The sequence below is a fragment of the Hyaena hyaena genome, unplaced genomic scaffold (assembly GCF_003009895.1).
Source record: "Hyaena hyaena isolate Hyena2069 unplaced genomic scaffold, ASM300989v1 scaffold_632, whole genome shotgun sequence".
NCBI classification, from domain to species: Eukaryota; Metazoa; Chordata; class Mammalia; order Carnivora; family Hyaenidae; genus Hyaena; species Hyaena hyaena.
In genome coordinates, this window is record NW_024081263.1 from 1 (window position 1) to 13,615 (window position 13,615).

General features: G+C 55.4%; 1 long non-coding RNA gene across 1 annotated transcript; it reads left to right on the forward strand.

The window, feature by feature from the left end:
• Positions 1-1,875: 1,875 nt before the first annotated feature.
• Positions 1,876-3,504, forward strand: LOC120249170. Its single transcript, XR_005532791.1, has 2 exons — positions 1,876-1,913; positions 1,977-3,504. It is a non-coding gene; the product is annotated as an uncharacterized LOC120249170 (long non-coding RNA).
• The last annotated feature ends 10,111 nt before the right edge of the window (positions 3,505-13,615 follow it).

The following is a 13,615-nucleotide window of genomic DNA, read 5'->3' on the forward strand; positions in this document are numbered from 1 at the left end:
TTAATTTTTTTTTAATGTTTTATTTATTTCTAGGAGAGAGAGAGAGAGACAGCATGAGCAGGGGAGGGCCAGAGAGAGAGGGAGTCACAGACTGAAACAGGCTCCAGGCTCTGAGCTGGCAGTCAGCACAGAGCCCGACGCGGGGCTCGAACCCACGAACTGCGAGATCGTGACCTAAGCGAAAGTCGGACGCTCAACCGACTAAGCCACCCTGGCGCCCCCCTTCCTGGCTGTTCTGTGCAAGGGCACAGAGCTGCCAATCAGTGGGTTCCCTGGTGAGGACACCCAGAAATAGGGACCACCTTACGGGCCTCTGCTCAGGGGATTCCTAGGGATTCCCCTCATCATTGGTCATCAGCTCCCCCCCACTCCCTGCTTTAAGTTATCAGTGCCGTTTGTGAATTTCAGGGTTTACTTTTACTGGCCTGCATTTCTTCAGTGCGATACATGCCAGGTATCATATTAACTGCTTTGAAACCTTGTATTCTCATAATACCCCTATAAGGTGGGTAGCTCTCATTACTCTGTCCATGAACACACTTTAGTTAAATCACTGGCCCAGGGTCACCCGGCTGGTGGACGTCAGAGCCAGTGTTTGAGCCCCGGCCCACACTTAACTGTGAGGCTGTACTGCCCCTTAAGGAACACACGGACTTCTGCACACGTTTACATGTCTACAGTCTCGTGTCCTCCTGTGTGTACGTCCTGTGTCCCTCTTTCACAGATCAGAAAAATGAAGTGTTGATGGGCGGCTGGCCCGGGAATGGGTTATAGGTCTGCTCACTCCACCTGGAAAAGTATGGTCAAGGTGTGCACACATCCCACTCTGAGAATAGAGTTGTTAAAAAATAAAATATACTGGAAAATTGAGAGGAAAAAGAGTAAAGAAAACACAAAGACCGGAATCTTCTGTTTACAAAGCCCTATAAGAGGGGCTTCTTTTTATTGCATTTTTACTAAGTGCCAGGCATTGTGCTTAGCACTTTACAAACGTTATTTCAGTCAGTCCCCCAGCAACCCCAAGATTCTATTATTGCCACCATTTTACACTCGCGGTCATTGATGGGTAACAAGTTAAATGACCGGTCTAAAGTCACACAGCTCGAGAGAAAGCGAGTCAGGATTAGAACTCGGGACACCGAGGTCCTCCCACTTCCCATGCGGTAACACCACCAGTCCGGGTGTTTGGTAATTAGACCCACTAGAACGGAAGCTTCCGATCCGGGTTGTGCGCCTGCGCAGTGCTCGCCCTGCTGGTCGCTGCGGACGCGCCGAGCGCGTGCAAGAGCGAGGAGGGGCTGGGTTCTAGCGGCCCAGGCCTCGCGTCCGCTCCCCAGCTGGCCTTCGTCCGCCGGTGCGTCCGCCCCTTCTCCGCAGCTGGCAGGGGCTCCCTCCTTAACGCCGGCCACAGATCGAGATCTCCATCTACGAGGACCGGTGCAGCAGCGGCAGCTCCAGCAGCGGCAGCAGCTCCGGCAGCGGCAGCAGCGGCGGCGGCGGCGGGGCGGGGGCCCGGTGACTGGCCGAGAGTCCCTGCAGGGAGGTGTATGGCCGGACTGAGGGCCTCTCAGACCTGCGGCGGCTGCGCTACCAGAGCACCCGCTTCTGAGTCATTCTCTGGGCCCCCGCTGCTCCCCTGGGTGGGGGGCGGGAGGAAGGGGGACTGGCCTGGTGTTTCCCGCGGGCCAACTACCCGCGCCCCCTTTTTCCCCCTCCTGCCTCTCGCCCCGGCAGGACGGCCTGCTTCCTGACCTGGCACTTTCTCCTCATGGGGCCTGGCGGGTCACACGCAGCCAGATCTTCCAGGGAAAGGCTGGGGCGGGGTGGGGGTGGGGGTAACACAGTTTAGACAGCCCTTTTCTTCTGCAGCTCCTTTCCCCACACCCCGGACGGGGGGGGGGGGGGTTGCTCAGGTCCCAGAGAGAATGCCCTTATCCCGCACGGACGGGGGGGGGTGTGTGTGTGTGTGTGCTCAGGTCCCAGAGAGAATGCCCTTATCCCGCATGATCCCTCACCCCGAATCCCCCAGGGTCCTGCTCCCCGTGGCTGTCTCCCAGTGTCTGCTCTCTCTGGTGCCACTGCAGGGGCTCTGCCTGTCTGTGATCCTGCCTCCACCAGATTCGAGGTCTGGGGAGACGGGAGCTGCCCTGTCCCCCTCTTCTAGGCTCCTGGCTTCCCCTTCCTCCGCTCAAAGCCTGGAGGCCACCTTGGCCTTGCCAAGAAATAGCCAACTCCTGAGATTCTGCAGGACATCAGGCACTGGTTGAGGGGCACACAGCCGGGGGCGCTGCGAGGTTATCCAGGGGTCTGGAGAAACGCTTAGTGGAGACATGTAGCCTTGGGAGGTTTGAACCTCCAGAACTGGAGCCAACTTCCTGAGATTAGAACCTGTGTGTATGTGAGAGTGTGTGCGTGTGCATGCAGGCACGTGTGTGAGTGCATATGTGTGAGTGCACTGTGTGCATACATGCACATGTGTATGGGTAGGTGTGCGCATGAGCGCACATGTGGATGTTCATGGGTGAGTGCAGCTGTGTGAGTGTATGTACACGTGTGGTCGTACCTGTGAGTGCGTGTGTGTGTGTATGTGACCGTGCACTTGTCTGTTCCCCTTGGTTGCCAGGCCAATGACTGCCCCTCTCTGCATCCTGTCTTATTTTTGTATGTAATGGTCTGTGGCTGCTTCCCTGCAAGGGGCCAGCCTGTCCCCTTGTAAATAAATGTCCTAAAGCTCCTTGCCCCTTGCCTGGGGCTGCCAGCTTGGCTCTCCTTCCTGGTCTTTCCCCTGCCTACAGAGTCTTCCCCACCTTCTGATTCTACTGTGTACATTCTAGGAGAAGAGAAGCTGGAGGTCTAGGAGAGCCAGCCTTCTGGGACCTTCTGTGTCCCTCCCCCAAGCTCCCCGTGACAAGGCAACAGGGCCACACATGCTGCCCGTTCAGCCCACCCAGGCTCTGGAGCTCTCCAAAGCTGTGTAAACAAGGCTTCTGTGGATGTTCAAAGGAACTGGCAACCTGCAGGGGAAAAGGCAAACTCCTTTCTTCAAAGGGAAGGGAAGCATCCCACCAATGAGGCCCCACTTGCCAAGGCTCAGGGCGGCCAGTGGGAAGGAAGCAGCCCCGGCCCTGTGCCCTGAAGACGGACAGAGAGAGGCTGCCTGCCCCAGCCGGCAGGAGGTGCTACCAGTGCATGTGAAAGACCAGCTGCTGCAGGTAGCTTTCTGGAACCAAAGCGGGGCCTGATTGTTTTTGGACAAGAGAGCAGTGTGTGGGAGGGAGGTGCCTACCCAGGGAGCTGGAGAAGGCAGCTCCTGAGCCTGAGGGGGGCAGGTCCTGGTCCAAGGATCCCCCATAGAGGGCTGCAGCCTGGCCCATGCCCATTCTGGCCCACTGTGTGGCCGGGCCTTACATCTGACCTGTGCCTCTCCTGTGGGATCGCCGGGCACAGGTGATGCAGTGGCCTTTGTTTTTATTATTTCTTTTTCCAATAAAAGGACTTGCCCAGCTTGAGGCTCTGTGCCCCTTCTGTCCCCGATGGTGATGCGGTGCCAGTACTATGCCCCAGGGCCACAGTGAGGGGATGCCCGGCTGCCCACCAACCTCATGCCAACGAGGTAGGGCTGAGTGTGTTCTTGAAGCAGCAGTGAGGCTGACGTGGGCAGGACCACCCCTACTTTCTTAGAGCTTGTGGTCTAGTGGGGAGGCTAGGCTCTGGATCCTCTAACCTGGAGCCTTTATGGGGCACTTGCAGCCTTGGGTGGAGGGAGCAGCTTGACTGAAAGCCAGGTCAAAAGTCAGTAATGAGTAGATAAATACCCATGTCTTGAGCTCTGACCCTGGGTTGGGCTCTTTAAGGGGTTGGATCACAGAAGTAGTTCAGTTTTAAAGGCTAGAAAAGCATGTGGGTGTTGGAACCTAGCAGAGTCATATCCTGGATTTTATAAAACTAAGTAACACTTATTGAGCACCTACTGTGTACCAGATACTTTGGTAAAACCACATGCTAGAGCTGGGAGGGGATTTAAAGATCATCTAAACGAGGCAGAATGGAAGCCCAGAGAGGTCACATGACTTGCCCCAGTTCACACAGCTGAGTGACAATGATACCAAATTCAGATCCAAGATCTCCTGACCCAGTGCTCAGTCTGATACCATGCCGACGGCATCTTGATGGAAGTTGCCTGCAGGGTGGCCAGAGTCACACTCTCTGGTCTGTGGACCAAGAGAGGATCTCACCAGACTGTGGGGACAATGGCTCCAGCCCCAGGGTGGAGGCTTTGGGGAGCTCCTCTCTGGGTGGTGCTGAAGGGGACTCTGGGTGGCTTTTACACTCGTGCTTGCGGCTCCTAAGGGGCAGCTTGGCCTTTGCCTGAGCCCTGGGGCAGGCTGGACTCACTGCCTCTGCTCAAACCTGGCGCGTGAGGGGTTGTCACAATGGAGGCTGTTCTTTAACATGTGGGTAAATTCATTCTGTTCTATTGGATAGGTTATGATTCGTAGTAATAATAAACAATAGTAGCTAACATTTATCACTATGAGCCATGTGCTAGGCTAAGATGCCACATAATCATTCAGTCTTCACAACAATTGTATGGTGTGGATTATTATTCTCATTTTACAGATGAGGAGACTGAGGCTCACAGAAGTTAAATAACTTGCCCAAAGTTACACAACTAGGAAGTGGAAGAGCTTGGTTGTGAATCTAGGCAAAGTTAATCCCGGTTTAGGGACCCTGTCAGAGCTTGAGGTCCTCAGCCATCCTAGGTTAGGATTTGGCAGATTCCCAGTTAAGGACTTGGAGCTGTGTCTGGTATCTCCAAGCCCAGGGCTGGCACTTCTAGGCAACATAGGAGTGTGGGTGGGCTGTGCTCTTCAACGGCAGAGCCACAGGGGCAGCCTGGTGAAGGGCAGAGCGGGAGAAGCAGGTGAAGCATGGCTTCTCTCTCCCTGGTTCTTTTCTGCTGGCTCAGTTATGGGGAAAGTGGCCTCTCCCTTGGGTTGGGTCACAGCCACGTCTCTGCGTCCCCCTCGCCAGCCAGGAACAGGCCCCGTCAGGCCCCAGGGAGCAGAGGAACCCCCAGGAAGCTCCGGGTGCCATTCCCCAGTAGTCACTGCTGCCAGACTCTGCTTTCCAGCTTCCGTTGGGGTGTGTGAAAACCACAGGTTTACAGAAGCTTGTGGTGCCGCCGAGCGGCAGAATCGGGCACTGCACCCCGGAATCAAAGCAGCCTGGGAAACAACCCCAGGGCTCCCAAACTCTTTGGGGCAAAGATGGAGTCCCGTTGGTGGTGACTCTCCCTACGGCCAGTCCTCAGGTGCTGCTTTTTTCCTGGGAAACCCCAGCTCCCTTGTCCACAGCTCCGGAAGGACTTAGAGTAAGGAAAGTTTCTGGCAGGCACCTACACTTCGTTTGGGCTTCACTGTTTACGAAGCATGAAGGCAATGCAAATACCACTCCTAATGAGATCTGAACTGGAGTTCAGGCTTTATGAGAGGAGCACATGGTGGAGACTCTCTGCGCCTCAGTTTCCTCCCCCAGATGTAAGATAGGGGTACTAATAATTTACAAAATTGCCGGGGCCAGTGCCTCCCATCTTTGGCTGCAATCTGTGTCACCCAGGGAGCAAGAGAAACCACTGACGGCTGGACCCAACCCCAGAGATTCTGATTTCATTGTTCTGGGGTGCAGCCTGGACATCAGGACTTTTAAAAACTTTAAAAAGTTTTCCTGGAGGTTCTAGCATGAAAACAAGGTAGAGAACCCCCGATTTTGACAGTGCCCAGAGCCTATGAGCCTTTTCACAGGCCTCTAAAGGTGTCTGAGGCCCAAATAAAAGTTTATCAGTTCCACAAAAGCAACAAGACACAAAATGAGTACCAGCTATGATTCTACTTGTAACGTATTCTAATACGGGAAGGGTATTCTACGGTGTTAGATGTCAAGACAGCAGCTGACCTGGGGTGGGGTGCTGAATGGAAGGGGGGCTAGGGAAGCTCCTGGGTGCTCATGATCTGTTTTCTCCGGCAGAGTGCTGGTTACACAGGCGGGCTCACCTTTGAGAATTCACTGAGCTGTACACTTAAGATTTGTATATTTTTCTATAGGTATGGTACATTTCAATAAAATTTACCAAAAAAGTTTATGGGGTCCAAAGTAGGAAAAGAAAACACAAAACTGAAATTAATGTTTCGTTACATACCTACAAAATGTAACACTGACAAACAGTCCACTGTAATTCAACTGAACCCTATGTGTGTGTGTGTGTGTGTGTGTGTGTGTATGTGTGTGTAATTTAGTGTGGGTTGTGGATATATATGACCATGTCTGATATAATGAGGGGTGGGGTCTCCAAAAGATTAGAAGGTGTCTGGTACCTAAGAAAATCTTAAAACGGCCAGGGTTTACACCAGGAGCTCTTAACCTTGACCCCACCTCTTTTACTTATTTGCAAAATAATGTGCATTTATCTGGGGAAGAGAGTTCACAGGTTTCAGCAGATTCTCACAGGAGTATGTGACCACCCGCTAAAAACTGGTTGAGAGCACCTGGTTTTGAGGAATCTGAGAACCTGGCCTAGAATGTGCCTAGTATGACATGGGTGTTTGGTCATGTCAGTTTCTTTCCTTTCAGAGTCCTGCCTTCTGAGGTTTCCATACGACCCTTCTCAGGCAACTTTGGGAGGATTTACTCTCTTGGCAGCGCCCAGGGCAGACTGTGCGGAGCTCACGGCTCTTCCTCCAAGGGGCTATTTAATGGGCTTGTCATTTCAGCACCTGCCGGATGGCAGAACTTAGCCGGGCAGCCTGGAGCTGCACGGGGCCTTGCGGTTGTGAATCAGGGACCTCGAAGGAGGTGGAAGAGTGGGAAGGGGGAGTCAGAAGCCTTCATCAGTCTGCCGACCCCTAGGGCTGCACTCGGCTATCCCAAGTCCCAGCTCTGTCATCTGTAAAATGAGAGCACGATGAAAATGCATCTTGGTGAATGAGAATTTATTTCTCCCAAGTAAAATATTATTGTTATTGCCGAAGTTACACGAGGACCTCATTATACAGTGGCCTCATGATACAGATTTATAACCGGGTTTCAGATTCTTGCATAGAATAAACGTATTTGTCCACGGGTCACTGGTTCCCTGATATAACCCCGGAATATTCATGTATATTACTATTTAATTTAGTTCTCTAACACTCTGGTGAGTGGTTATATTTGGATTCTTATTTTATAGATGAGGAAACTGATGTTCCAGGTGGTTAGGTAGCTTGACGAGCACCCACAGCTAGTAAGTGTCAGAGTAAAGACCCGAACCTACGTGTCAGACCCCAAATTCTGCTCTCATTCTGCCAGCGTGTCACAGTCGGGTGAAAAACTCTCTTCTACCTGAATTGTCTCATAAAGACAGATTCCAGACTCGGGGAGAAGCACATGGGCAAATGCGGACACAGAAGAATTAGCTTTGCAGAGGCATGATGGGGCTAGTTATTCTGGAGTAATTCAAGTTATCGATTTCTGTAATGGAAAAGTGATTGGGGACCAGCTACCACCTGAGAGCAGCCTGAGCCAGGCCCTGGAAGGGGGAAATGTTATACATAGCTTACTGGACCTTGTGAATGGCAATGGCCTTCTTCCCTCTGTCCCCACTTCCTTGGTAAACTCTTGAAGGGTGGGGATCTGGTCTCACTCACCTCCAGCACCTCCCCCCCCCCCCCCCCCCCCGTCCCCAGTGCACAGAGTAGAGTGCTGGGCTCTGGGGCTCAGGGGTGGGACTGGGGGCGTGCCAGGGGACCGGCTGGACAGAGCTGCCGTGGCCACTTATGAACTCTTGTGACCTTGACCACGATACAGCTCCCCTCCGAGCCTCAGTTTCCTCTTCTGTAAACCCCGCTGGAAGAGCCACTCCCTCCCCCTGCCCCACCCTCCCGGAAGGTGATTGAGGGGATGGAAAAGATGCATGAAAATGTGACAAGCCGTTGGAATTCAATAAATGGTGGCTGTTATCACCGAGGAAGTGGGCGTTTGAGCTGGAATTGATTTTTAAAAAATATTTAACCCACCTATTCCCACTGAAAAATAGGTACAATAAAACCAGGGAGCCATTAAAACAGGGATGGGAAGAAACAAGGACCAGGGGAAGACACTGAGCTGGGGATCCCGTAAGAATGTGCCCCGTGCCCTTGGCCACACCGGGAAGCTTTCAGCCTGGATGCCCATGGCACGTGTTTTCCACCCCGCCAACCTCTGACCTTGTTCCTGGGTGTGGCCCCCTGCTAAGCCGTACCACCTGCCACCTGATGCCGGTGTCCCGTCTACCGAGAGACCCCGGATCATGCCCACCCTTCTATCTTATGTTCTTAGGGGGCTTGGGGGGTCAGCTTGGCTCCTGGCACCTACCCTGGCCCTGCCCAGACAACACCTCAAAACTAGGTTGAACAAGTCTGTTGCAACTGAATGTAAATGTGGCTTTGAGCTTCCCGGCAGCCAGAGCAAGATGGGGAATGAGATTTTACTTTCTATAACTTTACATGTGGAAATCAGTTTATACTTGAGCTTGATGCCTCTTTCTACTCTCCCTTTTCTCTCCATCCTCTACCTCTATTACCTTCACCAATGGTTCTTTATTTCCCCTACGGATACTTTGTACCTTACCCCAGAGGCCCCCCTCCCCCCCCCAAGCCTCGCTCTCTAAGTCCCTCCAACATGGCTTTGCTTCTGACTTGTGAGTCCCCCTCTGCCCTCTTGTTTGTCACTGTCCATTCCCGTGTCAGCCAGCCTGGCCTCCGGGCCTCTGGCCTTGCCCAGGCCCATTGAGTCTGCCTCTGCGATCACTCTCAGATGAGCCAGTGACTAATAAGGGTTGCCCCCAGGGGGCCAGAAAAATCTTTCCCTCCTTAATATCAGAGTTTAAAAATGTGTCACCATCGATTTGAAGAAAAGACTTGTTCCCGCTGAGAAAAGCGGCCGGAGATTCGTCTCGCCTCCGGAATCACACAGGCAACTGCATAAATTCCAGAGCCACCAAGCGCTCTCCATGCAAATGCGGCCCCTCGGCCCCACAGCCAGCCCCAGAGTCCCCGGAAGCTGCCCCCGTGCTTCCACGGGCCGGCACCCCACTCCCCCACCCCTCCAGGACCCCAAAGAAACTCTGGGGCTCCTTGGAGGCGTGGGGGGGGGCGTGTCCCTGGTGAGCAGAACCTCACTTCCCTCCACCTCTTTGTGATTAAGCTGGAGGCTGAGCGAATTCCATGCCATGATGTGCTTTCATCCTGGAGGAGAAAGAGGAGGAGTGCCTTCTGGGAGGGGGGCCCCACGGGCCCGGGGTGGCGTCCCTCCCTTACCCTTGTCTGTGGGTCTGTTGGTTGCACAATGGATCTTACCCTAAGTGGGCACCTTTAGTGACTGAATGCCCTGTCTCCCAACCTTGCTTCACCTTTGCCTGGAAAGACTGTTGGGGTCATTTGATCCTTCCGGCTACCTCCAGGGGGGCCCTCTCTCCTCTGCGCCTGCGGTCACACTGGCCCAGCCTCCTGCCCCACAGCATCACACGTGGTCCCGCCCTCATCCGGCAACTCGCCGAGCCCAGGATGATGATAATAAGGATGAGCCGAGCTGAGCTGATGAGCTGATGAGTGGCGGAAGGAGGGGAAGGAGGTGGCTTTGGTATTCCCTCCTTTCAGGTTGAGAAGCTGCGATGCAGGGCTATTTAGTGATGTGTCCCCGGGCAGGAAGCTTGAACCAGATCTCGCTCTGTATCCTGGTACTTGCCACTATGTCATATCACCGTTGAATGAATGAATGAGCGAGTGAGCCAGTAAATGAACGAAGGGAAGGGAGTGGACACGGGCTAACCACTCACAGTTCTAGGTGTCCTCCTGGGTAGCCGGCACATCATTAGCCCTGGGATGGAAGGTGTTCGGAGAGCGCGGAGGGGGAGGGCTGAGCTTTCCAGGCCTGGAGACCCCCCCTTGTCATCCAGAGGTCACAGTGGCTCCCTTAATGGCAGTATGGTTTGCCCTCCCAAAGGGCTCGCCCAAGCGTGGCACAGAGCTGGGTGAAGGGCTTGGCTGCTCAGGATTTCTGCCAGGTCACCCTCAGCGCGGACCTTCTCTCCTGCTCTGGCTACAGCGGGGTGACCTTTGCCGGCGCCAGACGGTGGCCTGCAGTCTGCAGTCTGACTCTTCTTCCAGGTGCTTCATGGAGGATGGGCGAGGGAGGGTGGCACTGAGTCCTCCCAAGGTCTTGGGCTGGTGCGGGGGGGGGGGGGGGGGGGCGGGGCTGGGAAGCGGGGGGGGGGGGGGGGGGGGGGGGGGGGGGGGGGGGGGGGGCGGGGGCGGGGCTGGTGCAGCCAAAAATACTTCCAATTAAAAGACGTTTGATAAAATTCAGGGGACTCGGAAAAAAGGTAAACTGGGAGTTCGCAGCCTCCGCGGCTGCCATGGGCCCCTCGGAACAGGTGCCGATGGCCACTTGCCACCTGGTTGGAGGAAGCCTGTGGGCCCCCTCCACCCCCCGTGCTGCGCCAGCCCCAGCTGCAGAAGCTTTCCCACGAGGGCTCCTGGCGCCTGTTACTCCAGGAAAACAGCGGCCTTCTTTCCTGGCTTCCCCAACATTAGTGCCTTTGCAGGCCTTGGGGATCAGTTTTATGGGCTGCGTTGTTTGTCTGCTGAAATGCTGAAAGCATCAGAAAGCAAATAAACCACCGGGTCGGAGGTCCGGGGGCAGAGGGCGAGGGAGCAGGGCTCAGACATGTCCGCTTGGTCCTGGGTCCCTCTTGAGGAACTGTCATGGCTGGAAGCAGGTGCAGGGAGGGTGTGCGTCAGATGGGGTTCCGGAATTCTGGTGGGAGGGTCAGCCTGAGGCTTCGGGACCTGCTCCTTGTGCTGCAAGACCCCCGCTGAACTGTGCTGGAACAGTGAGTGGCTTCCCTTCCTCCCAGATGCCCACCTACACCTGCCAGCTCCCCGCGGGTGCCAGCCACTGGCCGGAAAAACCAAGCCCTCAGGGCTTTGCCAGCTGACATGCAGGGCCTCTCACCTGCAGAGGGCGCTCCATCTTCTGACAAACTTGGCCATTTGGGAGCCGGATGGGTGTAGAGAGATTCAGGGCTGGATGGGGGGGTGGGCATCCAGAAACCCACGCAACTCTTCCTCTGTTTTCTGGGACCGAGGGAGCCTCGCGGGAGGCCCTGAGGCTCTGCCCCAGGAAAAAGCTGCTTCTCGGCCTCTCTGCTTTCCTCTTAATATGTGAAGAGCTCCTACAAATCAATAAGAAAAATGGGCAAAGGCTGCAGACAAGCAATTCCCGGTAGGAGAGAAATAAATGGCCAGTAAACAAGTGAAAAGATGCAGAACTTCGCTAGTAATCAGGAAAAGGCTAATTGAAATGAGAGACATCATTCTTCACTGCCCGAGAGGCAGAGGCTGGAAGTATTGATACTCGCAGGTGCTTAGCAGCGGCAGCGGGAGAGCGGCCCGTTCCTGGGCTCAGCCCCAGCGGCTCCGCCAAACCGGCACATAGTGGGACCCTGGGAATTCTTGTTATAACGCCAGAAAACACATAGAACTCTCTGCTTCCCAGTAGATCTCAGCAGGGTCACCGCCACTGCCTTTCATGTCCCTGGCTTATCCCGCTTGTCACTGGTGATGCTTCTGGGGGGGGTTGGTTCCCCCCGCGGCCCCCTCCCTGCAGCTCCCTCGTCCTGGGTCTTTCTGGGCCTGGCCACTCGTGAGACGATGCTGTTTTCTGCTGCTCGGCTGAGCCTCTGGCTGCAGGGCTGTCTGTAGCCTCGTGGCTGGAGCCGGGGCTCTACTGCACAACACAGTAGCGGGTACTTACAGAGACCAGATGGAAATGGGAATCCCCCGCCCCCAGAGTTGGGCAGCCTTAGCTGTTATCGTGGCTTCTTGCAACACCCTTGGGATCCTCAGTTTGGGAGAAGTCTTGCCCTAGGAGTGCCCTCGGCTCTCCGGGCATCCTGGTTGGACACTCACATCTTCGGGCCCCAGAACCTCTCCTGCCTTTTCTGGTTTCCTCTCCACCCCAGCCCAGAGCAATGATTTCAGGTTTCACAACTGCCTGTGCTCTCACACCTCCTGGCCTCCCCCTCTGCCAGAAGCTCTCTTTATTCCTGCTTCCGCTGGGCCGGCGCTGGTCACGCTCCAGGTCCCTGCTCAGATGTCCTCTCCTCGAGGACCCTCCCCCGACCTGGGTTAGACCTCCCTCCCATGTGCTCCGTGGACGGCCGTTCATCCAGCTTCGTTCGGCAGGTGCTGGTGCCGTGGGGACCTGGGACCTCTGTAGTGACCCGACCCTGGGGCAGCCCTGACCAGAGGGTCAGGAAGGTGGGAGGCAGGAGCACCCCAGAGAGGGCTTGGGGGTGGGTCAGCTTGCTGCGCGGGGAAGGGGGAGGCCAGAGGGAAGCCGGGGGGTGGCCCAGATGCCCTTTCTCAGCCTGCCCCGTGAGGGCAGCTCTTATCTGCAGAGCGCAGCGTGGCCGGACCACAGTGGAGCTGCCTTTGATGCGGAGCTCAAGGGGGAGAGCGCGAGTCAGACTTCAAACGGCTTTGGTCGGGGAATCTGGGTCTCTGAGTCCTTGAATCATCCTCCCGCTCACCCACCCACCCCTAGTGCACCTCCCTGGGCAAAGCTGGTCGGCAAGGGAACCCGGGCCCGGGACAGACACCAGCCTGGAGCTTGGCTCCCAGAATCCTTCCCTTCTTCCTGCTCCTGAGGCTCAGCCTCCTACCAGGCCTCTCTTTGTGGTCGCCAGACCGAGGTGGGCCCAGCCCTCCTTCCTTCGTGCAGAGTATGGGTGATGAAGACCCAGTGTCTGCCTCTAAAAAGTGCTCAGTGTATGGTGGGGACAACAGAGTGTAAGCGCCTTAGTGCTCTGAGCTGGTCAGGGAAGGCTTCCTGGAAGAGGCCTGCATGGGGAAGCCTCCTTCCCAGCAGCAATTTCTGGTGCAGGCTCACTGGAGCCTTTTCCTCCAGGCTCACAGACCCTACTCAGGCCTCCCTAGGGATTTGGGGCAGTGGGAGGATCCCGGACAGACCCAGTTCCGATTGAAATTGCTGCCACTGTGGCCTTGGGCAAGCTTCTTAGATCTGGGCCTCAGTTTGCTCATTCGAAAATGGGACTCTGTGAGAATGGGGTATGGTGACAGATGTCTGGTGCCTGGCACCATCGACCTGTGCTGCCTTACCTCTCACAGATGGGTGCCCCTTCTGGAAATCCCCCCTAATTATGAAGTCCCAGATCTGGGCGGCCGCACGGAAAGGAAGCACATTCATTAGGAGACCCAGGCACACAGCCCGGCCTTGCCAACTATCTTTCCACGCCAACTCCGAGGACCACGGCCTCGCTGGGAGCACATCTCTCGCGCCTTCCTGGTGACAGGTTCCATCTGCTAGCCCCTGGGGAGTCACAGGCTCGGCGGGAGAGGGGGCTGCTCAGGGACCCGCCATCCCTGGCGACGGCCCCCCCAGCCCTTTACCCCGGGCTTGTAATCTCAGCTTTAAGAAGGATTCCAGTCCCTTTCTCCCTCCCTACCACAACTAATCCATTTGCCAGGGCCCTGATCCAAGAGAAAGCTAATTAAAGAATTTCTGCTCTTGGCTCAGC